This window comes from Anolis sagrei, chromosome 13, assembly GCF_037176765.1.
Source record: "Anolis sagrei isolate rAnoSag1 chromosome 13, rAnoSag1.mat, whole genome shotgun sequence".
NCBI classification, from domain to species: Eukaryota; Metazoa; Chordata; class Lepidosauria; order Squamata; family Dactyloidae; genus Anolis; species Anolis sagrei.
In genome coordinates, this window is record NC_090033.1 from 14,743,494 (window position 1) to 14,769,278 (window position 25,785).

Consider the following 25,785-nt stretch of genomic DNA (forward strand, 5'->3'; position numbering starts at 1 on the left):
AGCGAACGTCACATGCGGCAGGTGAGTTGATAGTCTTAAACATTTTTAAAGCACAGAACAGAACCGTACAGGTTAGCTACAGAGCGGAAACGGAGCACAGTTGTTCCCGAGGCATGCCGGTACACGACGTATGTGCTCGTTGCGGTATGCGCGCCAACTACTAGTGTCTACAACAAAATGGACCATAGTTAAAAAAATACCCCTCGTATTACTGACGAAATTCGTTGTCAATTAGACCGAGGCGTATGAGCGCTATTGGTGCTCTTGGACCTCACTAGGGCTGGGTAACCACGGAAAAAATTGTTTCTAAACTCGATTAGTTTTTAAGGGGTCCATCACGTTTCGTTTTTTTAAAGAATTCCAAAATTTTCCTTTTAAAAATTTTGAAATTTACGAAATTTACGAAATTTTGCGTTTCAATTTTTAAAAGAATTCAAAATTTTTCTTTAAAAAAAGTTCGAAATTTATGAAATTTCGGAAATTACGAACCAATTACGAAACAATTACGAATCGATTCGTTAATGGCGGGCGCGATTGCGCAATATGCTAAAAAAAACCTCCAAATGGGACAGGGGGAACTTCTGAAGCTTCCCTCTCCCTCTGTTGTTGACTGTGGGTGTGATAAAACAAACAACAACTATAAAACTTGCACCAGACATGCAAAAATAATTATGAAATAATTTCGAAAGAATTTCGAAAGAATTACGAAATAAATTGAAAAAAATGTTTCGAATCTAATTTACTCCTCACACTATTCCTGCATGGCTCAATATTGGATCGTAAGCTAATTTAAATACGAATTAATAACGAATTACGAAATTAACGAACGAAACTGCCCAAGCCTAGTCTTACATGCCCTGTGGAAAGCTGATAAATCCCACAAGGCACAGACTTCAGGTGGCAGAGTATTCCAGAGCGATGGTGCCACTGCTGTAAAGGCTCTGCGTCTGGTTGCTGTTAGTCGCAAGGTCTTGACACTGGGAATTTCCAACAAATCTTGGTCCTCAGAACGGAGGGATCTCTGGGGTTGGGAGGGGGTGAGGCGGTCCCTCAGGTACATCGGCCCCAGATCATGCAAGGCCTTAAAGGTGGGTACCATCACTTTGAAATTGGTAACCAACGCCGCTGCAGTAAGATTGGGGTGATGTGGCATCTCATCGGAATTCCCGCAAGAAGTCGGGGAGCTGCATTTTGTACCAACTCAGCAGCAGAGTAGCAAAGTGCAAGGGCAGATGCCGTAACTGTGTCTGGTTGTGAACCCTAGGTTGTGCCAGTCAGCTTTCGTATGATGTTTCCAGTGCCCACTTTTTGCTTGATATTCACGCAGTGCTTCTTGTAGGTCAGAGAACGGTCCAGGGTAACTCTCAGGTATTTTGGTGCGCTACAATGCTCCAGTGGGATTCCTTCCCAGGTCATCCTCAGAGCTCGGGATGCTTGTCTGTTCTTGAGATGAAAAGCACATGTCTGTGTTTTAGATGGGTTGGGGATCAGCTGGTTTTCCCTGTAGTAGGCACCTAGAGCTTCGGAGAGCTTCTGTTCAACCATCTCAAAGCTCCCTGCTTGAGCGGTGATGGCACGATCATCAGCATAGATGAAGCTCTCTGTCCCTTCTGGCAGTGGCTGGTCATTTGTGTAGATGTTGAACATGGACGGAGCAAGCACGCTCCCCTGAGGCAGGCCGTTCTTCTGTTTCTGCCATCTGCTTCTCTGGCCCTGGAACTCAACAAAAAAGCTCCTGTTTTGTAGCAGGTTTCCTATGAGGCGGGTGAGGTGGTTGTCCTTTGTGATATTATACATTTTTCTTACAGTATCATAGGCTGCGGACAGGTCTATGAAGACAGCACCTGTGATCTGCTGTCTTTCAAAGCCGTCTTCTATGTGCTGAGTCAGGTTCAGCACTTGCGATGTGCAGCTTCTGCCTTTCCTGAAGCCAGCTTGCTGTGGGATCAGACAGGGGTCTATTTTTTCCGTAATCCTATGCAAAATAAGTCTCTCCAGAACTTTGTAGAGGTGGCACAACAGGGAGATTGGTCTGTAGCTTTTTGGGTCATTACGGTCTTTGCCTGGCTTCAAGATGGCGATGACTCTTGCTTTCCTCAAGATTTTGGGGATCTGACAGGATGCAGTGCAGTTGTTCATCAGCTCCAGCCTTGCCTTTGGGCCAAAGTTCTTGATTTGTTCCATCCGTAGATCATCCTGTGATAACGTGCCATGTCTCATTAAGGCACATCCACTGTTTTAGTGTGGTGAGATGTGTTCCACACTGGGCATTAGGGCTGGGCGGTTTCGTTCATTAATTTCGTAATTCGTTATTGATTCGTATTTAAATTAGCTTACGATCTGATATTGAGCCATGCAGGAGCAACTAAAAATCGAAACGTATTTTTCAATTTATTTCGTAATTGTTTCGTAATTGGTTCGAAATCGTTTCGAAATCGTTTCGAAATTGTTTCGAAATTGTTTCGTTATTATTTCCGTATGTCTCGTGCAAGTATTATTGTTGTTGTTTGTGTTATCTCACCAACAGTCAACAACAGAGGGAGAGGGAAGCTTCAGAAGTTCCCCCTCTACCATTTGGAGGTTTTTTTTAGCGTATTGCGCAATCGCGTCCGCCATTAACGAATCAATTCGAAATTTACGAAATTTCGTAAATAACGAAAAATTTTTAAAGAAAAATTCGGAATTCTTTTAAAAAACGAAACGCAATGGACCCCCTAAAAACGAAACGAGTTTAGAAACAAATTTTTCCGTTGTTACCCAGGCCTACTGGGCATGCGTATTCAGCAACAGAGTAGCAAACCGCAAGGGCAGATGCCGTCACTGTGTCTGGTTGTGATCCCCAGCTTTCGTATGATGTTGTTTCCAACGCCCACTTTTTGCTTGATCTTCAGGCAATGCTTCTTGTAGATCAGAGAACGGTCCATGGTAACTCCCAGGTATTTTGGTGCGCTCCAATGCTCCAGTGGGATGCCGAACTGCATTAATTCTGCAGTGTAGATGCACCCCGACCTTTTCGAAACGTTTCTCCAGGCTTTCTTTTTCTTTGCTTCGGTTGCAAGAACAATGAGTTCTGTGTTATGTAAAATATCCCTATTTTTTGATGAATCGTCTGTAGGAATCGTCAAACTTGAAAAAATGGGGGGTTACCGAAATTGGCTGATTCATATGCCCAGAAGGCATTGCTCAACAATCGAGACCCAAGTGGAGCCATGGGCAGAATGCAGATTGTTACATTTGGCAAATTATGCAAATGTCATTTGATTGATTATTTGATTGGGAACATGGCTTGATGCGCTGTCACTCTTTATCAGAGCCTCGCGACGGACGGCTTGCTCTTAAACATGTGGAAAATTGGCATTTACTTCGACATGACTCACGCCTTCGGAGAGGTTTTCGGAAAAGAAGGAACATAGTAGCACACACCGCCATTCTTACCGTAATAATAATAATAATAATAATAATAATAATAATCACCATCTACTTTAATTTGTATATATTATTTTAGATTTTAAATTGTACTGTATTGGTTTTATGGTGCTTTGTATATCTTTTGGGGAGGAGGTGGTAAGAAGCGGGATACAAATTATTATTATTATTATTATTATTATTATTATTATTATGTTTGTATATTTTCTCAGGTTTTATTGGTTGTTCTTGTTATTATTATTATTACTTGCTGTACCCACCAGGCGTTGCTGTGGCCAGTCTTCCCTCCCTCTTTCTCTCCTTTCTTTTTCTCCTTCCTTCCTTCCTTCTCTTCCTCTTTCCTTCCATCCCCCCTTTTCTTTCCCTTCCCCTTTCTTTCTCTCCTTCCTTCCTTCCTTCCTTCCTTCCTTCCTTCCTTCCTTTGTTCTTTGGTTCCATCCTTCCTTCTCTCATTCCTTCCTTCACTCCCACTTTCCTTCTTTCTTTCTTTCCCTCTTTCTCTCCTTTCTTCCCTTTTTTCCTTTCATTCTCTCCTCCCTTCCTTCTTTTCCTCTTTGGTTCCATCCTTCCTTCTCTCATTCCTTCCTTCACTCCCTCTTTCTTTCCTTCTTTCTTTCCCTCTTTCTCTCCTTCCTTCGCTTTTTTCCTTTCATTCTCTCCTTCCTTTCTTCTCTTCCCTTCCTCCCCCCCCCCCCTTTATTTCCCTTCCCCCTTTCTCTCCTTCCTTCCTTCCTTCCTTCCTTCCTTCCTTCCTTCCTTTGCTCTTTGGTTCCATCCTTCCTTCTCTCATTCCTTCCTTCATTCCCTCTTTCTTTCCTTCTTTCTTTCCCTCTTTCTCTCATTTCTTCCCTTTTTTCCTTTTATTCTCTCCTTCCTTCCTTCTCTTCCTCTTCCATTCTTTCCCCCACTTTTATTTCCCTTCCCCTTTCTCTCCTTCCTTCCTTCCCTCTTTGGTCACATCCTTCCTTCTCTCACTCCTTCCTTCCCTCCCTCTTTCTCTCCTTCTTTCCGTCCCTCTTTCCTTTCTTCCTTTCCTTTTTTCTTTCCTTCTCTCATTTCTTCCTTCTCTTCCCTTCCCCCCTCTTTTCTTTCCCTTCCCCTTTCTCTCCTTCCTTCCTTCCTTCCTTCCTTCCTTCCTTCCTTCCTTCCTTCCCTCTTTGGTCACATCCTTCCTTCTTTCACTCCTTCCTTCCCTCCCTCTTTCTCTCCTTTCCATCTCTCTTCCCTTTCTTCCTTCCCTTTTTTCTTTCCTTCTCTCCTTTCTTCCTTCTCTTCCCCTCCTCCCCCTCTTTTCTTTCCCTTCCTCTTTCTCTCCTTCCTTCCTTCCTTCCTTTCCTCTTTGGTTCCATCCTTCCTTCTCTCATTCCTTCCTTCACTCCCTCTTTCTTTCCTTCCTTTTCCCCCTCTTTCTCTCCTTTCTTCCCTTTTTTCCTTTCATTCTCTACTTCATTCTCTTCCTCATCCTTTCCTTTCCCCCCTTTTTATTTCCCTTCCCCTTTCTCTCCTTCCTTCCTTCGTTACTTCCTTTGCTCTTTGGTTCCATCCTTCCTCCTCTCATTCCTTCCTTCTCTCCTTCCTTCCGTCCCTCTTTCCTTCCTTCCTTCCCTTTTTTCTTTCCTTCTCTCCTTTCTTCCTTCTCTTCCTCTTCCCATCCTCCTCCTCTTTTCTTTCACTTCCTCTTTCTCTCCTTCCTTCCTTCTCTTCCTCTTCCCTTCCTCCTCCTCTTTTCTTTCACTTCCTCTTTCTCTCCTTTCTTCCTTCTCTACCTATTCTTGGACTGCAACTCCCAGCAGTCCTCCTGATCTATCTACCTACCTACCTACCTAGTACCTACCTATCTATCTCTATGTAATCTATCTATCTGGAGGATTGCTGGGAGTTGCAGTCCAGGAACAGGAAATGGGAAATATGCCGGGATTGGGATGCTCTCAAAGAAATCCAAGGAGAAGAAAGCTCGCCGCTTGGAAGCCGTTTAGAGTTCAGGCAAATTGAGACTATTCTTTCTGTCCCTGAAGGTAATTTCAGATTTATTATTTGCACAATTATGTTTTGGAAAAGAGGGATAAGAGACATGCCAACGAGTGATAGTTAATGCAGAGCGTGACACGACACTTTGCGAAATCTGCAAAACTCAGCATTCCTTCCAATAATCTCAGCTCTTATCTTAATTGCTATACTTTCCCTTATACTTTCGAGTGATATAACGGTCCTTTGCCTTCATGCAAAAAGAAGAAGAAGGTGCATCTATGTTGTGGAATTAATGTAATTTGGCACCACTCAATGCTATGGGGTCCTGGGAGTTGTAGTAGATTTACTACAACTCCCAGGACCCCTTTTAGCCTTCTCCGCCAAAGGTTGGAAAGTATTAGGGGTGTGCAAAATGGCCGAAATCAATTCTGTTTCCATTTCGGATTTTCGGAAACAGAAATCTGTATCCCAAATTTTGGGTCCTTCCCTCCCCCTGGTTCTCTTTTTGGGAACAGGTTGGTCCAGATCTGTCATTGGTGGGCATCACAGTGGTCTATGAGAGCCAAAACGAATGAAAGTAATGCAAATCCCATCATCCATGGTCCATCCTGCCCCCCAAACTGCACCAGGACATAAAGTGGATCATGGGGGTTATATGTGCCAAGTTTGGTCCAGGTCTGTCGCTCGTGCAGGTCGCTATGCAGGTCGCCAAGTTTGGTCCAGGTCCGTCGCTCGTGCAGGTCGCTATGCAGGTCGCCAAGTTTGGTCCAGGTCCGTCGCTCGTGCAGGTCGCTATGCAGGTCGCCAAGTTTGGTCCAGGTCCGTCGCTCGTGCAGGTCGCTGTGCAGGTCGCCAAGTTTGGTCCAGGTCCGTCGCTCGTGCAGGTCGCTGTGCAGGTCGCCAAGTTTGGTCCAGGTCTGTCGCTCGTGCAGGTCGCTGTGCAGGTCGCCAAGTTTGGTCCAGGTCCGTCGCTCATGCAGGTCGCTGTGCAGGTCGCCAAGTTTGGTCCAGGTCCGTCGCTCGTGCAGGTCTCAGGTTCTTCCCAAAATTGAAGCAGAACTTCAGATCCCGAATTACAAATTCAAACGACCCCTCTCCTCATTTCCCGAAAACAGAATGGAGGGGCACCCAAAAACAGAACGAAAACAGAGAGATGTCTGTTGTTTTGCACAACCTTACTCTCTTCCGGTCAAGTTTTTCAGTGTCCTTCTTGAACCGCAGAACCTAGAAATGAAACAACTATTTAAATGAAGACACACACACACATATATTGTTCTGTCACGCACTAGACCTATAAAGAATTGCCTTTAAATAGGACGTGCAACTTGAGCCAAGTGGGAAGCCAGGCCTCCCCGAAGAGAAGTTCTCAGAGATTTTCCACCAGAAATGATCTTTAGATGGCTTGTGAAGTCCTTTATTAATGAACAATGAAACAGAAACTTCTCTTGTCTTCAGTAAAGTTAAACAAATGATTCCAGGCTTTTATGCAACTGGTGGCTCCCTAATCTTGTCCACGAGGGACAGACAATTGTCTTCAGTAACTGATTCTTTACTTTAAAGGAAAATCCCCTTTTTAACTTCTCCCAGGCTGACTGTAATCTAATTCTAACTGATGTGGGCTATGCTACTGGGTCGAACTGCATCTCGAGCACAGAGTGGACCTACCAATAAGGCCAGTAGATTCTCCAGCTGGAGTTCTTTGGTCTTCCAAACTATTCACCTCAAAGCTTTGGGGACGTTTCCCTGGAAATCTCTGGAGATCTTTGGATGTTCTTAAGACTGTTCTCCCCTGGAAAGTCTTAAGGGTTGAAGCTTTTGTACAGGAGAAGCTTGTACACATCGTCTACAGTAGCTTTCCTTACAGAGACTAACGAAAAATGGCTCCCTTCCCTTCCCAATTGCCCTGAACAAGGGGCGGAATCAAAACTTAACAATGATGGACAGGTGACTTGTAGGGCTGGGCGGTTTTGTTCGTTAATTTCGTAATTCGTTATTGATTTGTATTTAAATTAGCTTACGATCCGATATTGAGCCATGCAGGAGCAACTAAAAATCGAAACGAATTTTTCAATTTATGGTGCCAAGACAACTCAGGTCACCGAGTTTGGCTGTCACCTTCCCAAATGACACGCCAGGAAAGAAGACGGTTCTGGAACATCTCGAGAGTTGGGCATCCAAATGAGCCATGCGTTGCCTTTCAGGTAACGCCACAGAGTCCGACTATCACCTTCCAAATATACATACTTTTTGACAAATGAATCATCTCATGCGTTGAGCAATCAATTGAGCCTCGTTAGTAGTAATCCGGCGAGGGCACATTGGTCCATCAAGCATTCAAAATATAGTTATCTCCATGATAAGCAATGAGCCAGCCTGGTCGGCTGGGAAGTATAAACATTAGGGCTGGGTGGTTTCATTCGTTAATTTCGTAATTCGTTATTAATTCGTATTTAAATTAGCTTACGATCCGATATTGAGCCATGCAGGAGCAACTAAAAATCGAAACAAATTTTTCAATTTATTTCGTAATTGTTTCGTAATTGTTTCGTAATTGGTTTGAAATCGTTTTGAAATCGTTTCATAATTGTTTTGTTATTATTTCCATATGTCTGGTGCAAGTTTTATAGTTGTTGTTTGTTTTATCACACCAACAGTCAACAACAGAGGGAGAGGGAAGCTTCAGAAGTTCCCCCTGTCCCATTTGGAGGTTTTTTTAAGCGTATTGCGCAATCGCGCCCGCCATTAACGAATCAATTCGTAATTGATTCGTAATTGATTTGTAATTTCCGAAATTTCGTAAATATCGAACTTTTTTAAAGAAAATTTTCGGAATTCTTTTAAATAACGAAACGCAAAAAACCCCTAAAAACGAATCGAGTTTAGAAACAAATTTTTCCGTGGTTACCCAGCCCTAGTGGATATGTGTGTCTGATTGGCTCCCATTTCCACAGCGACCTGCACGAGTGACGAACCTGGACCAAACTTGGCAACCTGCACAGCAACCTGCACAAGCGACGGACCTGGACCAAACTTGGCACATATAACCCCCATGACCCACTTTATGTCCTGGGGCTTTCTGGGGCAGGATGGATCATGGATGATGGGATTTACATTACTTTCATTCATTTTGGCTCTCATAGACCACTGTGATGCCCACCAATGACAGACCTGGACCAACCTGGGCCCATTTTGAAATTTTCCTATTTTTACAAGCATTTTTTTCTACTGGCTATTTTACTCAGCTTCAATAAAAAGGATTGGTTTTTCACTCAACGTGTGGTGTGTTTTAAAGTCAGAGGGTATCGTTTCTGTTCTGGAGTGCAACAGCAAGGGGTTGGACTAGATGGCACATGTGGTCTCTCCCAACTCTATGATTCTAAGATCCTAAACTGAATTAATTCAATAGTGGAGATGCACCGCAGAAGGTTTTCAGAGTAGATGGCTCCAATCCAGCTCCGTACCATTATCACAATGGAGTCCAATGTAATGTAAAGGGTTTAGACAATTCATGTTACCATTTGTTTAAAAAATGATCGCTCGTTAGCTGCTTTTTTTGCAAAGGAATGCACTGAGCCAGCAAGGGATTGTTCCGAAATTTCCACAAGGTAGGAAAGTTTAAGTACTCATTAACCTGATAAGAATGTCTAATTAATGGAGAATACTTTCAGGCCGAAGGCAGCGGAAGGCCTTGGGAAGCCGGACTCCAGAGCCTCGTCTCTGACTCACTCGCATCCGAAAAGCGTAAGAAGAGCATCTTCAGAGAATCCCCCAAAGAGGCACTGCGCGCATACGATTTCCCTCCAAGTAACAGCAAAGAAATCCGCTGACTGTATGGATTTTCCGAAAAGGAGTTTGCAACCAATTGACGTCGAGCATGCCCCTCCCCCCCAACAAGGGATGGTGACTTATAGTTCTGCAAAGGACAAAGGTACCAGACTGTACAATAGGGGTTAAGTCTTGGTCAATTTGCCAACAACAACAATGAGGACCCCATGAAACTTCGGGAATAGCTAGACCTTGGGGTCTCTGCCTCTCTCGGGAGCTGTAGTTCTCCAAGGACAGGGAGACACCAGGTCCATTTGGGCCACTCAAGAACTCCTGCCTGGACCTTTGTGCAACACCCTAGCGTTTTAGCCATCCCCTATGGACACTCTTTCCTCCCACATGGACAAACCTTATGAAATCTTGCCTTTTATGAACTTTAGATGTATGAAATGTGTTTTCTGATTTCTTTGTGTGGCAGAAGCCTTTCCCCTTTTCTTCTGACCTTCGTTTCCCCTATATACATGAAGAAACTCCACAAAAGGGACTACAAAACCCCAAACATTCCAGGAATTTTTTATCCACAACTTCCTTTTGCATGAACAATAGCCTGGGCAGCTGGTGGCCCTCGGAGGAATTGCCCAGCCCTCAGTTTGCCCCTTTGGCAAAAATCTTAATCGTATTTCCTCCTGAAGGACAAAAGGTCCTCGAAAAACCTTTGCCTTTGCTCTGATTAACTCAGCTATCTCCACCAAGAAACAATCACCCCAGTCTACACATGTTCATTCATTCCACTCAAAGCACAATAGATCAGGCTGGCTTGAGATTTCCCCTTTGTCTCGCCGGCCACATGGCATTATTTTTTTCACATTCATTCATAGATGCCTTTGTGTCCTTGCATCCCGCCTCCCTCTTTTCTGATTTGCTATCGGCGCTAGATGGCAGAAGCCTCCCCATTGCACCCTGCGGACCGCTGAAGCTTCCTGATTGGTACAATAGGGGTTAAGTCTTGATCAGTTTGCCAAGACACTAACAACAATGAGGACCCCACGAGACTTCGGGAATGGCTAGACCTTGGGGTCTCTGCCTCTCTCTCGAGAGCTGTAGTTTCCCCAAGGACCAAGGACCTGCTTCATTCTCAGCTCTGCAGAACTCCATCCTTTGGCTCAGTGGAACTCCATGGATTCTTTTGCATGACGTATTAGTTTCTGCCCCTATTCTGGACTTCACTCTCCCCAAGGACTCACTCTTTGCCCATGAACTTTCTTCAAAGAATGACTTATGAATTCATGCTGTGTTCTGATATCGTCTGCTTTTTATAATTGGTATTATTAATTCCTCTCTGAGGTCCTGGATGGGAAGATACCTGCATATGATTCCCCTGTGTATAACCTCTATATGATTTCTATGTTTCCTTGTGTTCTTGACCCTAGCCTGACCCTTTGCCCCATTCTCCCCCTAAAGAAATATGTAAGAGGATCACCTGGCCTTCAGGAACAAAAGCCATTAGCGATTACAGACCCACCCCCCCCCCCCAGCCAAAGACACTCTTGCATGGATAATAGGAAAGGATTCTTATTTCTAACTTCGGAGATGGCCCATTAGAGTAAGAATTGTTTGGCAAAGTTCTTGTCACTCTTCAAGTAAGATAAGGGAAAATCTTCCCCTCTGTTTTTTGTTTTTTTCCCATTGATAGCATTAACCCCAGGCTGTTCTCATTGTTCTCCTGTCTCACAGCCAGGAAGGATCTGGATATTTTTACACATGTTGATTTACAACACTCAAAACACAATAGGTCAGCCCTGCTTGAGCTTTTTGTCTCGCAGGCCACATGGCATTTCCTTTTTTTAAAGACTTAGTCACAGATTCCTTTGTGTTCTATTGTCCCGCCTCCCTCTCTCCTGATTTTCTGTCGCCACCAGGTGGCAGAGGTTTCCCCATTGGATCCTATGGACCACTGGAGCTTCCTGATTGGTCCAGAGGTGCCAGGGGCGGGAGGGCCACCTCCCAGCTGTTCGCCCATTGTCCAATCGCAGTGGAGGGCGGCAGGGAGGCTGGGGCGGGAAGTTTGAACTCTGCAACTTTGAAAACTCTATATAAATGGCTGTATCAAATGTATTTCTTTATGCTTGCATGTGAATGATCACTGCAATTGCATCCGTTTCAGCTGAATCGCACAATAAACCTCGGTGCCACTTCTTTGCTTTGGCAAGAGTCTCATTTCAATTATTAATATCAATAAAATTGCTGGAATCAGGCTTCTCTGACGGCTCACCAAGGTCATGGGCCCTCTTTGGTGCGGTCCTAGGGGTTTCTCTTACTGGGGAGACCCTCCTAAAGTCCGTATTGACTTCACAATTGTTATGGGTCGTATTTTAATGTGAAAACCAGAAGAGAGTGGAGAAGTTGGTGGATTTACGGGTGCCGAACGGCCTCAATGCAAGTTGGGAGACCCCCGGGACTCCCCCTTTTGGTTTGTGGATAAATAGGTCAACTTTAATAGGAAGCACCAATTAGGTTTTTAATTGTAATTTCTACAGTAATTTAATTAAATTAGGCTGCGTCCTAGATGGAGTGAGATTTCATGAATGGCTAAACGGAGTGGAGAGAACTTCTTCATGAAGGCAAACCTGTATTTTTGCAAGATTTTCCCCCCCTGATTATTGTTTGCCCCAGATCTGTAACATCCAGGGATGTATTTGCATTTTGCAACTCTGTGTGTGTGTGTGTGTGTGTGTGTATAAATATATATAAAAATCTATATATATAATAAAAGTCAATGTTTGTATGTATGCGGCGGAAGTGTATGTGGCAGCTTTCTGATTGGGTGTGTGACCAACACGGGTGACGCACCTGGACCAAACTTGGCAAACATAACCACCATGAACCCCTTTACATCCTGATGCGGTTTGGGGGTGGACCACGGACTATGGGATTTGTAGTACTCTAAAACGGTTTGGTTCCCACGGTCCACTGTTGCCCCCAACAAAGACCAATAAAGACCAAACTTGGCCCACAGAGCCCCCATGACCCACTTTACATCCTACTGCTGTTTGGAAGAGGGCAGACTGTGGATGATGGGACTTGAAGTACCTCCTTTCTGCAACCGCTGCGACCCTCAACAATGACTGATCAAGACCAAACTTGGCACACATAATCCCTATGACACCCTTTACGTCCTGGTGAGGTTTGGGGGAAGGTGGACAATGGAGATGGGATTTTTAGTACTTTCCAGCACTTCTGATCCCACAGACCACTGCGGCCCCCAACAAAGACCAATAAAGACCAAACTTGCCACACAGAGCACCCATGACCCATTCTACATCCTGTTGCATTTTGGAGGAGGATGGCCCATGGATGATGGGACTTGAAGTACCTCCACTCATTTCCCGAGACAACTACAACCCTCATCCAATGACTGATCAAGACCAAAGTTGGCACACAGAGCCCCCATGACCCTCTCTACATCCTGGTGCGGTTTCAAGCAGGATGGGCCATGGGTGATGGGACTTGAAGTACCTCCACTCACTTCCCAAGACTGCTGCAACCCTCATTTAATGATCGATCAAGACCAAACTTGGCACACAGAGCCCACATGATCCAGTCTCCATCCTGGTGCAGTTTGGAGGAGGATGGACCACAGTTGATGGGACTCACAGTACCTTCACTAGCTTCCTGAGACCACTGCGAGCCATATCAATAACTGATAAAGACCAACCTTGATACACAATTCCTTTCTCAAATAACCCGGGCAGCGCCGGGTCCCCAAGCTAGTATATATATAAATAAAAATAAATAAATGTAATGTTCATTTGTGGGATTAGCAGAACTCAAAAACCACTGGACGAATTGACACCAAATTTGGACACAAGACACCTAACAACCCAATGTATGTCCTTCACTCAAAAAAATGATTTTGTCATTTGAGAGTTGTAGTTGCTGGGATTTATAGTTCACCTACAATCAAAGAACATTCTGAACCTCACCAATGATGGAATTGAACCAAACTTGGCACACAGTTCTCCCATGACCAACAGAAAATACTGCAAGGGTTTGGTGGGCAGTGTCCTTTGGTTTTGGAGTTGTAGTTCACCTACATCCAAAGATCACTGTGGACTCAAACAATGATGGATCTGGACCAAACTCTACACGAATACTCAGTATGTCCAAATGTGAACACTGGTGGAGTTTGGGGAAAATAGACATTTGACATTAATAATAATAATAAACTTTATTTAACATCATAATTACATACATTTATATGTGAATAAATAAAGATAATAAAGATATAAAATTACAATAACGCAAACGCAATGATAGTGGGTGGGCTATGTGTAATGATTAAAAGAAAGACTCATTAAAATTGGTGCTGCTTTCCGAAACTACTCACAACTCAGCACTTCCTTCACGCAAAATTCGCATGTTTGCATTTTGCACAGAAAACAGGATATTTGTGTGCAGGGAACAGTAGAATCATAGAATCATAGAATCAAAGAGTTGGAAGAGACCTCCTGGGCCATCCAGTCCAACCCCATTCTGCCAAGAAGCAGGAAAATTGCATTCAAATCACCCCTGACAAATGGCCATCCAGCCTCTGCTTAAAAGCTTCCAAAGAAGGAGCCTCCACCACACTCCGTGGCAGAGAGTTCCACTGCTGAACGGCTCTCACAGTCAGGAAGTTCTTCCTCATGTTCAGATGGAATCTCCTCTCTCCCCCAGTTTGAGTTCCAATCTGGGATAGAAATGGATTCCCTCCAAGGTGTCCTGGAGGAAACTCGTTCACCTCCTTCTCCAACTGATCGAAGCCCTGAAAATTGTTATCGGTTTTGATGTGGTCTGTAAGAAAAAAAATATTATTATTATTATTATTATTATTATTATTATTATTAAACTTTATTTGTACCCCGCTAGCATCTCCCGAAGGATTCGATGCGGCTTACACAGGCCGAGGCCTCAACACACAACACAATAACACAATCTAAGCAAATCAAACAATTTAAAACAGAATAAAGCAAAGTAAACAACAGGCACAATACACTAAACACAATAAAACTGGGCTGGGCCAAAGTAATGGGTATAAAGATTAAAAGTGCTGATGTGACAGGAGGTGTATATGGGGCTTCCAGGGCAAGTGCGATGTGCAATGTGCAACAATCATTGGTTCTGGTAAAGTGCTTATGGGACTTGGTAGTGGAGATTTCCTAATCTGGGAAGGTGCATCGGAAAAGCCAGGTCTTCAAGTTCTTTCTGAAGACAGCCAATGTAGGGGCCTGTCTAAGGTCTTTGGGGAGGGTGTTCCAGAGTCGGGGGGCCACCACGGAAAAGGCCCTGTCCCGCGTCCCCGCCAAGCGCACTTGTGACCCCGGCGGGATCACGAGCAGGGCCTATCCAGATGACCGAAGTGAGCGTGTGGGTTCGTAGAGGGAAATGCGGTTACACAGGTAGGGTGGTCCCAAACCGTTCACGGCTTTGTAGGTAAGCACCTGCACCTTGAATTGGGCTCGGAAAATAAATGGCAGCCAGTGGAGCTCCTTGAACAGGAGGGTTGACCTCTCTTTGTAAGGGGCCCCCGTTAGCATCCTGGCTGCTGATCGTTGGACCAGTTGGAGCTTCCGAGCCATCTTCAAGGGCAGCCCCACGTAGTAGTCCAATCTGGAGGTGCCCAAGGCACGGACCACTCCGGCCAGATCCGTCTTCGTGAGGTCGCAGTTGGCGCATGAGTCTTAATTGTGCGAAAGCCCTCCCAGACACCGCCGACGCCTGAGCCTCAAGCGTGAGCGTTGAATCCAAGAGGACTCCCAAACTGCGGACCTGTGACTTCAGGGGGAGTGTAACCCCGTCCAGCACAGGTTGCCACCCTATACCCCGGTCAGGTTTGCGATCGACCAGAAGGACCTCTGTCTTGTCGGGATTGATCTTGAGCTTGTTCCTCCTCATCCAGATTGACACAGCAGCCAGGCACTCGTCCAGCACCCGAGAGGCCTCCTTGGAGTTGGGTGGAAAGGAGTAGTAGAGTTGCGTGTCATTTGCGTAGAGATGGCACCTAACTCCAAAACTCTGGATGACCTCTCCCAGCGGTTTCATGTAGATGTTAAAAAGCATGGGAGACAGAATGGAACCTTGTGGGACCCCAAGGGTCAAAGGCCAGGGGGCCAAGCAGGCGTCTCCCAGCTTCACCATCTGGGATCGACCCTCCAGGAAGGACCGGAGCCACGACAGAACCGTGCCCCCAAGACCCATCCCAGAGAGTCGACCCAGAAGGATACCATGATCGATGGTATCGAAAGCCGCTGAGATGTCCAAGAGGACCAACAGAGTCACACTCCCCCTGTCCAGCTCTCTACGGAGGTCATCCACCAAGGCGACCAAGGCTGTCTCGGTGCCGTGACCAGGCCTGAAACCAGACTGTGACTGATCTAGGTAGTTGATGTCATCTAAAAAGCCCTGGAGCTGAGAGGCAACCATCCGCTCCAACACCTTACCCAAGAAAGGGAGGTTGGAGATCGGTCTGAAATTGTTCAGCACCGTGGAGTCAAGGGAAACCTTTTTAAGGAGTGGACGAACCACAGCTTGTTTCAGGAGAGATGGAAAAAACCCCTGCTCCAATGATGCATTGATGATCAACCCAAACCAATCAACCAAACCCTCCCTGGCCGATTTAATTAGCCAGGACGGGCAAGGGTCCAGAGCCGAAGTGGTTGCCCTCACAGCCCCAAGGACCTCCTCCATCTGGGATCGACCCTCCAGGAAGGACCGGAGCTACAACATAACCGTGCCCCCGAGACCCATCCCAGAGAGTCGTCCCAGAAGGATACCATGATCGATGGTATCAAAAGCCGCTGAGATGTCCAAGAGAACCAACAGAGTCACACTCCCCCTGTCCAGCTCTCTATGGAGGTCATTCACCAAGGCGACCAAGACTGTCTCGGTGCCGTGACCAGGCCTGAAACCAGACTGTGACTGATCTAGGTGTTGCAACCCAGAGCAGGAAACTAGACCCTCAGACAACCATCCACCACACTTGACTTGAATATTGTATTTTATAGAAGGTATGTGTGTTGTGGAATCAGATCCTCAGAGAGTACATACAGAATAGACAGATACTCAGAAAGAGTCATGCAGGAGAGGGAAAGATGGATGCTCTCCTCCTCCTTATATAGCCACTTGCTGATAGGTCATCAGCAGGGGCGGCTCATCCACTACGCAAAGTAAGCAGTTGCAGTACACTTTTTTTGCCAGGTAGTTGATGTCAAGGATTCGTTATGATTCTGGAGGTGGTTTATGACGAAACAACACTTATTTTTGTTCTTCTGCCAAGTGGGCGGCTTGCATATATTTGGGATTTAGGTGAAAGGCTGCTGGAAGAAAGGAACGAGAAAGTCTCTTTCAAATGGCATATTGACTGAAGCTTAAAAGCTGGCTTGCAATTATTATTTTTTCTGGCTCCGTCTAGCTGAAAACAACAAATACACATAGCACTTATTGAGCAACCAAATTGCTCTGCTTTTCAATTTTGGGGTGAATTGATGCTCTGTCCTAGGCTTGGGTAACCACGGAAAAATTTGGTTCTAAACTCGTTTTGTTTTTAGGGAGCCCTTGCGTTTCGTTTTTTTAAATAATTCCGACATTTTCCTTTTAAAAAATTTGAAATTTACGAAATTTCGTAACATTACGAATCGATTCGTTAATGGCAGACGAGATTACGCAATATGCTAAAAACCCCTCCAAATGGGACAGGGGGAACTTCTGAAGCTTCCCTCTCCCTCTGTTGTTGACTGTTGGTGTGATAAAACAAACAACAACGATAAAACTTGCACCAGACATGTGAAAATAATTACGAAATAATTACAAAATAATTACAAAATAATTACGAAATAAATTGAAAAAATTGTTTCGAATCTAATTTACTCCTCACACTATTCCTGCATGGCTCAATATTGGATCGTAAGCTAATTTAAATACGAAATAATAACGAATTACGAAATTAATGAACAAAACCGCCCAAGCCTATTGACTAGTCATAGAAACCCACACACCCTCAACCCCAGAAAACCCCTTGATATGTTTGCCTTAGAGCCACCGTAGATTGGAAATGACTTGAAGGGTCACAACAACAACTATGTTTATGTTTATTATTATTGTGTTTATTTATACCCCATTTTCTCTCTCCACAAGGAGACTCAAAGCCTTTCAAAAGACAGCTCTTGATGCCTTCCCCATAAATTGAGCCTTTTCAAGCACCAAGTCTCCTAATCACCTAATACATTGGAGCCATGGGTTCAAATGACCGGATAGGAGATCCCACCTGAACATGAGGAAGAGCTGTTCAACAGACTCTCTGACTTGGAGGCTCCTCCTCTGAGATTGGATGGCCATCTGTTGTGGGTGCTTGGACTGGATAGTAGGCTTGGTTGAACAAAAAATGGTTCAAAACTTTTTCCCAGTTCCAGCAGACCTCACCTCTGAGGATGCTTACCATAGATGCAGGCGAAACGTCAGGAGAAATGCCTCTAGAACATGGCCATATAGCCCAAAAAACCCCACAAGAACTGGGTTCAAAACTCGTTTCAAATGTAGGGGGCGCTATTGGTTCAATTCTAAAGTCAATTCTGATTTTCACAGAAAAAAATCAAAACTTTTCAAAACTTCCAAATCCTTTCGTTAATGGTTTGAAAGTCAGGAAATTCCTTCCTTCTCTGGTTTAAAACTGACTTCTCTGGCTTGAGCCGAGGCCAGGAAATTCCTTCCTTCTCTGGTTTAAAACTGGCTTCTCCGGCTTGAGCCGAGGCTGGGAAATTCCTTCCTTCTCTGGTTCAAAACTGGCTTCTCCGGCTTGAGCCGAGGCCAGGAAATTCCTTCCTTCTCTGGCTTTAAAACTGGCTTCTCTGGCTTGAGCCGAGGTCAGGAAATTCCTTCCTCCTCTGGTTTAAAACTGTTTTCTCTGGCTTGAGCTGAGGTCAGGAAATTCCTTCCTTCTCTGGTTTAAAACTGGCTTCTCTTGCTTGAGCCGAGGCCAGGGAATTCCTTCCTTCTCTGGTTTAAAACTGGCTTCTCTGGCTTGAGTCGAGGTCAGGAAATTCCTTCCTTCTCTGGTTTAAAACTGGCTTCTCTGGCATGAGCCGAGGCTGGGAAATTCTTTCCTTCTCTGGTTAAAAACTGGCTTCTCCGGCTTGAGCCGAGGTCAGGAAATTCCTTCCTTCTCTGGCTTTAAAACTGGCTTCTCTGGCTTGAGCCGAGGTCAGGAAATTCCTTCCTTCTCTGGTTTAAAACTGACTTCTCTGGCTTGCGCTGAGGTCAGGAAATTCCTTCCTTCTTTGGTTTAAAACTGACTTCTCTGGCTTGAGCTGAGGTCAGGAAATTCCTTCCTTCTCTGGCTTAAAACTGACTTCTCTGGCTTGAGTCGAGGCCAGGAAATTCCTTCCTTCTCTGGTTTAAAACTGACTTCTCTGGCTTGAGTCGAGGCCAGGAAATTCCTTCCTTCTCTGGTTTAAAACTGACTTCTCTGGCTTGAGTCGAGGCCAGGAAATTCCTTCCTTCTCTGGTTTAAAACTGGCTTCTCTGGCTTGAGCCGAGGCCAGGGACCAGAAGTGGGGAAAAGTTTAATCATTTCCAACTCACTTCGTGAGTCATAACAAAAAAGGTGGAAAAAGCTTTGGAAGGGCCAAGGAATGGCTCCTGGGGATCTCTTCCAACTCTAGGATTATTATTATTATTATTATTATTATTATTATTATTATTATTATTATTTCTGTCTATTATCTCTCTCAAAAAAGAGACCCAAAGCAGTAGAATCTACTAATGCTGTTTCAGTGCGGTATGAGGAATAAGAACGCAGCAACATTCTTGCAGTAGAGGCTAGACAAGGCAGGGCCACCAGCGTGTAAATCACCTCACAGTCGTTAATGAGAAAGAAGCCTGCCTTCATTATCTCACTTTCCTTTTTTCGCTTTCTTCCCGCTACCAGGAGGAGTACAGGCCATTCCTTCCCCTCCGGGGCGCGGCAATTATTGCAAGATCATCTCTCTCCATTGCATCTCCGGCGGTTAATGGATGACGCTTCCCAAACCTATTACGGGGCTATCAGTGCCGTGCCTTAAACCCTTTTGTGTGTATCCGAACGCGAGAGAGAGCGGCAGTCAATTTTGAAAGCAACGAAGGCTTAGAATATTTGTGTGATTGCGAGGGAAGAAAAATACAAGAATTCAAAAATGTCTTAATCTCTGACCAACTCTAGTCACAATTTTTGCTGAAGGACCTAGAGATTCCTAGCAAAATTAAAAACAAAATTTTATTTATTTATTTATTGTATTTGTATACCACTTTTCTCAGCTTTTCAGCGACTCAAGTAATACACATATAATCAAAATGCACATAAAAACATTAAATACAATATAAAACCACAACAGAAATAATAAGCAACAGCCAGGATACAGGTGTTTTTAAAGTCTCTTCCTCAGTCCCCTTCCTCCTCTTAGCTGGCTTGGGAGGGGGAGAATAGCAGCAGGATTTCCTCTTTCTCCTCCTGAGGTGGCAGGCAGATATAGTAAGCAAGAGCCAAGAGACAGTCTCTTCCTCAGTCCCCTTCCTCCTCTTAGCTGGCTTGGGAGGGGGAGAGTAGCAGCAGGATTTCCTTCTTCTCCTCCTGAGGTGGCAGGCAGATGTAGTAAGCAACAGCCGGTAGACAGGTGTTTTTAAAGTCTCTTCCTCAGTCCCCTTCCTCCTCTTAGCTGGCTTGGGAGGAGGAGAGTAGCAGCAGGATTTCCTCCTTCTCCTCCTGAGGTGGCAGGCAGAGGTAATAAGCAACAGCCAGGATACAGGTGTTTTTAAAGTCTCTTCCTCAGTCCCCTTCCTCCTCTTAGCTGGCTTGGGAGGGGGAGAGTAGCAGCAGGATTTCCTTCTTCTTCTCCTGAGGTGGCAGGCAGATGTAGTAAGCAACAGCCAGGAGACAGGTGTTTTTAAAGTCTCTTCCTCAGTCCCCTTCCTCCTCTTAGCTGGTTTGAGAGGGGAGAGTAGGAGCAGGATTTCCTCCTTCTCCTCCTGAGGTGGCAGGCAGATATAGTAAGCAAGAGCCAGGAGACAGTCTCTTCCTCAGTCCCCTTCCTCCTCTTAGCTGGCTTGGGAGGGGGAGAGTAGCAGTAGGATTTCCTTCTTCTCCTTCTGAGGTGGCAGGCAGATGTAGTAAGCAACAGCCAAGAGACAGGTGTTTTTAAAGTCTCTTCCTCAGTCCCCTTCCTCCTCTTAGCTGGTTTGAGAGGGGAGAGTAGCAGCAGGATTTCCTCCTTCTCCTCCTGAGGTGGCAGGCAGATGTAGTAAGCAACAGCCAGGAGACAGGTGTTTTTAAAGACTCTTCCTCAGTCCCCTTCCTCCTCTTAGCTGGTTTGGGAGGGGAGAGTAGCAGCAGGATTTCCTCCTTCTCCTCCTGAGGTGGCAGGCAGATGTAGTAAGCAACAGCCAGGAGACAGGTGTTTTTAAAGTCTCTTCCTCAGTCCCCTTCCTCCTCTTAGCTGGCTTGGGAGGGGGAGAGTAGCAGCAGGATTTCCTCCTTCTCCTCCTGAGGTGGCAGGCAGATATAGTAAGCAAGAGCCAGGAGACAGTCTCTTCCTCAGTCCCCTTCCTCCTCTTAGCTGGCTTGAGGGTGGCGGGGGAGTAGCAGCAGGATTTCCTCCTTCTCCTCCTGAGGTGGCAGGCAGATATAGTAAGCAAGAGACAGGAGACAGTCTCTTCCTCAGTCCCCTTCCTCCTCTTAACTGGCTTGGGAGAGGGAGAGTAGCAGCAGGATTTCCTTCTCCTCCTCCTGAGGTGGCAGGCAGATGTAGTAAGCAACAGCCAGGAGACAGGTGTTTTTAAAGTCTCTTCCTCAGTCCCCTTCCTCCTCTTAGCTGGCTTGGGAGGGGGAGAGTAGCAGCAGGATTTCCTTCTTCTCCTCCTGAGGTGGCAGGCAGATGTAGTAAGCAACAGCCAGTAGACAGGTGTTTTTAAAGTCTCTTCCTCAGTCCCCTTCCTCCTCTTAGCTGGCTTGGGAGGAGGAGAGTAGCAGCAGGATTTCCTCCTTCTCCTCCTGAGGTGGCAGGCAGATGTAGTAAGCAAAAGCCAAGAGACAGGTGTTTTTAAAGTCTCTTCCTCAGTCCCCTTCCTCCTCTTAGCTGGTTTGAGAGGGGAGAGTAGCAGCAGGATTTCCTCCTTCTCCTCCTGAGGTGGCAGGCAGATATAGTAAGCAAGAGCCAGGAGACAGTCTCTTCCTCAGTCCCCTTCCTCCTCTTAGCTGGCTTGGGAGGGGGAGAGTAGCAGTAGGATTTCCTTCTTCTCCTTCTGAGGTGGCAGGCAGATGTAGTAAGCAACAGCCAAGAGACAGGTGTTTTTAAAGTCTCTTCCTCAGTCCCCTTCCTCCTCTTAGCTGGTTTGAGAGGGGAGAGTAGCAGCAGGATTTCCTCCTTCTCCTCCTGAGGTGGCAGGCAGATGTAGTAAGCAACAGCCAGGAGACAGGTGTTTTTAAAGACTCTTCCTCAGTCCCCTTCCTCCTCTTAGCTTGTTTGGGAGGGGAGAGTAGCAGCAGGATTTCCTCCTTCTCCTCCTGAGGTGGCAGGCAGATGTAGTAAGCAACAGCCAGGAGACAGGTGTTTTTAAAGTCTCTTCCTCAGTCCCCTTCCTCCTCTTAGCTGGCTTGGGAGGGGGAGAGTAGCAGCAGGATTTCCTCCTTCTCCTCCTGAGGTGGCAGGCAGATGTAGTAAGCAACAGCCAGGAGACAAGTGTTTTTAAAGTCTCTTCCTCAGTCCCCTTCCTCCTCTTAGCTGGCTTGGGAGGGGGAGAGTAGCAGCAGGATTTCCTCCTTCTCCTCCTGAGTTGGCAGGCAGATGTAGTAAGCAAGAGCCAGGAGACAGGTGTTTTTAAAGTCTCTTCCTCAGTCCCCTTCCTTTCTTAGCTGGTTTGGGAGGGGGGGAGTATCAGCAGGATTTCCTCCTTCTCCTCCTGAGGTGGCAGGCAGATATAGTAAGCAACAGCCAGGAGACAGGTGTTTTTAAAGTCTCTTCCTCAGTCCCCTTCCTCCTCTTAGCTGGCTTGGGAGGGGGAGAGTAGCAATAGGATTTCCTCTTTTTCCTCCTGAGGTGGCAGGCAGATATAGTAAGCAAGAGCCAGGAGACAGCAGGTGTTTTTAAAGTCTCTTCCTCAGTCCCCTTTCTCCTCTTAGCTGGCTTGGGGAGGGGGGGGGACAGTATGATTTCCTCCTTCTCCTCCTGAGGTGGCAGGTAGTATTGTTGCTGGGGGAGGGGCTCCCAGCCGATGATCCAGGAGACATGTTAGAAATCCGTTCTGTATCTCAGAAGGGGGAGCTGATAAGGGAAAATGGGTGCCATTTTTGGAATCAGTGGGTCAAATATGCGCACAAATAGGGCCTACATTGCAGGTACCGAAATGTGCCAAAATTAACCAGGGCATGTCAGGTGAAAATTGTGTTTCTCTGTGGGATTTTGTTGCATGTACCATCATTGGTAGTCATTGGTCACTCATACTGCACCCTATGAACACTAAAAGCATTTATTCAGAGGTAAGGATTAGGCCTGGGTAACAACGCAAAAATTTGTTTCTAAAATCGATTTGTAATTGGGGTTTTTTTTTTGTTTCGATATTTAAAATAATTACAAAACTTTCCCAAAAAAAAGTTTCGGTATTTACGAAATTTCGTAAATATTTACAAAACATTTTGTAAAGATGGCGCCCTTTTTTTTTCAAAATTTTTTAAATATTTTTTAAATTTAATTATTAATTTAGTAGAATAGGGATTAATTATTATTAATTATTATTAAGGAGGGAAGGCAGGCACTCACTCTGGCGGGCCCTCTCGCCACTCGCTCGCCCCTCTCGCTCCAGCAGACAAGAGTTCTTCCTCCCACCCTGAACATTATTCCACAGATATATCAACCCCACTTGCCTAGTTTCCAACAGACCTCACAACCTCTGAGGATGCCTGCCATAGATGTGGGTGAAATGTCAGGAGAGAGTGCTTCCGCCCCTCTCGCTCGCCGCTCGCTATTATTATTAATAGGCAATGCTAAGCAAGCTGGCCAATTGCAACATTCAGGCAGGAAGCAGCCAGACCATGAAGCTGCAAGGCCATTCGATGCTCATCAAGCTGGCCAGCTGCAACATTCACACTTGCCTCCAGCAGACAAGAGTTCTTCCTCCCACCCTGAACATTAATTCACAGATATATATCAACCCCACTTGCCTAGTTTCCAACAGACCTCACAACCTCTGAGGATGCCTGCCATAGATGTGGGTGAAATGTCAGGAGAGAGTGCTTCCGCCCCTCTCGCTCGCCGCTCGCTCGCCAATCTCGCTCGCCCCTCTCAGCAAGCATCGGCAGGCGGCCATCTTACGTATTTCTGAAATGGACGGAAATACAAAATTTTTTGGCGCCTGCCGTTTCGATATTTAAAAACACTTCCAGGTTAAAAAAAATGTTTTGTAATCGTTTCGTAATTCAAAAATTAACGAATTTTTTAACGAATTACGAATTAACGAAACGAATTGACCAGCCCTAGTAAGGATCCTTCTCTGAGAAAGGCTGTCAATGCCGTAACAATAATTGAGGAGAGAGTATCATAGCATCATAGACTTGGAAGAGACCACATGGTCCATCTAGTCCAACCTCTTTCAAATGCAGGAAGAAGTCCTACTGATGCTGAAAGTGAAGGTCTGCAATTAGATCTTAACCCTCGAGAAAGGTCATCAAAATATTTCCAAGCACTGGAACATTTCCAGGACTAAAACCATCCAATCTCGAGACACAGCTTCTTTTCCAGATCACATCTTTTGCATGTCACCAGTTGCTATTTTTTCCCCCTACCTATCAACCAAGAAAGATTTTTCTTGCTCCGGAGAGCTCTTCCGTGAGAGCCAGCGCATCTATTTTCCATGAGCATATGGCCGGTCGGAGAAGAGAGGGTCATGTGCGAGGTGTACCTTGCATGAGGAAAACCTACATTGCCTCAGGGGATTCTGCTTTGTAGGAAAGGAAGCTCTTTGCTCCGGCTAATTGCTCGCCCGTGTGCTTCTCGCTCGACCTGGTGCACTGGCACATTGGGAAACACGGTCCACGGTTGTTTTGCGTGTGTTGCCCTTGGGGCCAGAGCCCGAGGCCAAGTCGGTACAGAGCAGTCTAGATCGTTGCAAAGTACTATATAGTGCTTGCATTGAGAAGATGTGAGCCGAGCCTCAAAAAGTCTCAAAATGCGGCGTACGGATATAGAGATAGGCCTCCTTTACTTCCTTTTCGTATCCACACTCCAAATGCAGGATTGCAATGTGGAGATAGGCCTCCTTTATTTCCTTCTCTAAAATTATAACTGTGAATATAGAACAACACTCAAACACAAGACAAGAAACAATCAGGGACAGCTAATCACATCTCAACAAAGGTTTCCCTTTGGCAGTAACAAGCCACTCCTAAAACCTGCCAGTAGGCTTGGGCGGTTTCGTTCGTTAATTTTGTAATTTGTTATTAATTCGTATTAGCTTACGATCCAATATTGAGCCATGCAGGAATTGTGTGAGGAGTAATAAAGATTCGAAACAATTTTTTCAATTTATTTCGTAATTATTTCGTAATTATTTTCGCATGTCTGGTGCAAGTTTTATAGTTGTTGTGTGTTTTATCACACCAACAGTCAACAACAGAGGGAGAGGGAAACTTCAGAAGTTCCCCCTGTCCCATTTGGAGGTTTTTTTAGCATATTGCGCAATCTCGTCCGCCATTAACAAATCGATTCGTAATTTTACGAAATTTCGTAAATTTCGAATTTATTAAAGGAAAATTTCAGAATTCGTTTTGGGACTCCGTTTCCTATCTTCTGTGACTGTGTTTTTGAACTGTGTGGACTTTGAAGCAGATTGCTGAACTTTGTGTTTAACCCGGATTAAACAGCGTTTTAATCCGGGTTATATTTTTGTTGCTGGTATCGCTTTGTTTTTGATGCCAAATTACTGCTCGGACTCTCTGCACTGAAGTTAAGTGCTTTGAAAGACTATTTTTGTATCATAAAGCTGTGTTTGAACTCTTTATCTTGTGTTTGGCTCTACTTAAGGCTTCTGGGCCTTGACAGGACTACTGTAACGCCCTCTACATTGGCCTTCCTCTGTTGGTGATCCGGAAGCTCAACTTGGTACAAAATGCAGCTGCTCGGCTTCTTGCGGGAATTCTGATGAGATCCCACATAACCCCAATCTTACTGCAGCTGCATTGGTTACCAATTGAGCACCGGATCACTTTCAGAGTGATGGTACTCACCTTTAAGGCCTTGCATGGTCTGGGGCAGAGGGTCCAATAAGACACCAAGGCTTTTTACAGAAGGTGACGGATGTAGTGTCTCACCATCCAGGGTAGGCAGCTGGATCTCCCTCCCACCCGGACGACCCAGCCAAAGGATCTCCGTCTTCGCTGGATTCACCCTCAACCTGCTGGCACGCAACCATCCAGTAACGGCCTCAAGGCACTGAAGGAAAATTTCGGGTACAGAGTCTGGCCAGCCCTCCATCCTCAGAATGAGCTGAGTGTCATCAGCGTACTGGTGGCACTCAAGCCCAAAGCTCCGCACCAGTTGGGCAAGCGGTCGCATGTAGATGTTAAATAAT

The 25,785-nt window shown here is 45.5% G+C and overlaps 1 protein-coding gene across 1 annotated transcript in view; it reads right to left on the reverse strand.

The window, feature by feature from the left end:
* Positions 1-13,776: 13,776 nt before the first annotated feature.
* AJAP1 (adherens junctions associated protein 1) overlaps positions 13,777-25,785 on the reverse strand; it is a 242,807-nt gene continuing 230,798 nt past the window's right edge. The window contains exon 6 of the mRNA XM_067472814.1: positions 13,777-13,992. The gene's annotated coding sequence lies outside the window, so the exon portion shown is untranslated. The remainder of the gene's footprint in view (positions 13,993-25,785) is intronic.